Here is a 507-nt window from a genome sequence, read left to right on the forward strand (position 1 = left end):
TGAGGTGACCACATCCACTTTGGCCACACCCACCCTATCTTCCATGACCATCACAGCCACACCCACCCAGTGGGCCACGCCCACCTGGCACCCAGCGATAGATAAGTGGGTTTGGGGTTGCAGTTTGGGCACTTGGTCTCTAAAAGGTTCGCCACCACTGGCCTAAGTGTAAGACTTTACTTTTCTCTATGCTGAATTTCATTTTGTTAGATAGGGCCCACCAGTAAGACAGCACGCTCCTTATCTAACAGAGAAACTCCTTCCTTCTTTTGTTTTTAGTTCTAGGTATTCTAGCACGCACGGAAAGAGCTAGTGGGAAAGAGAAGAAACATTTCCAGCCTAGGGAGAGTAAATGTTAGGAAACACTAGTTGTGTTTAGTCTACTGGAAAAAAGAACCAGTCAAGGACAAGCAAGGAAGTGCATAGAGAGGTCACTTGTAAAACAACAAGATCAAAGCTTCACCCTGGTTAATTAATGGTATAGACAAAGCAATTCCAGTTCAGGAG

The sequence above is a fragment of the Vipera berus genome (assembly GCF_964194415.1).
Source record: "Vipera berus genome assembly, chromosome: 4".
Taxonomy (NCBI): domain Eukaryota; kingdom Metazoa; phylum Chordata; class Lepidosauria; order Squamata; family Viperidae; genus Vipera; species Vipera berus.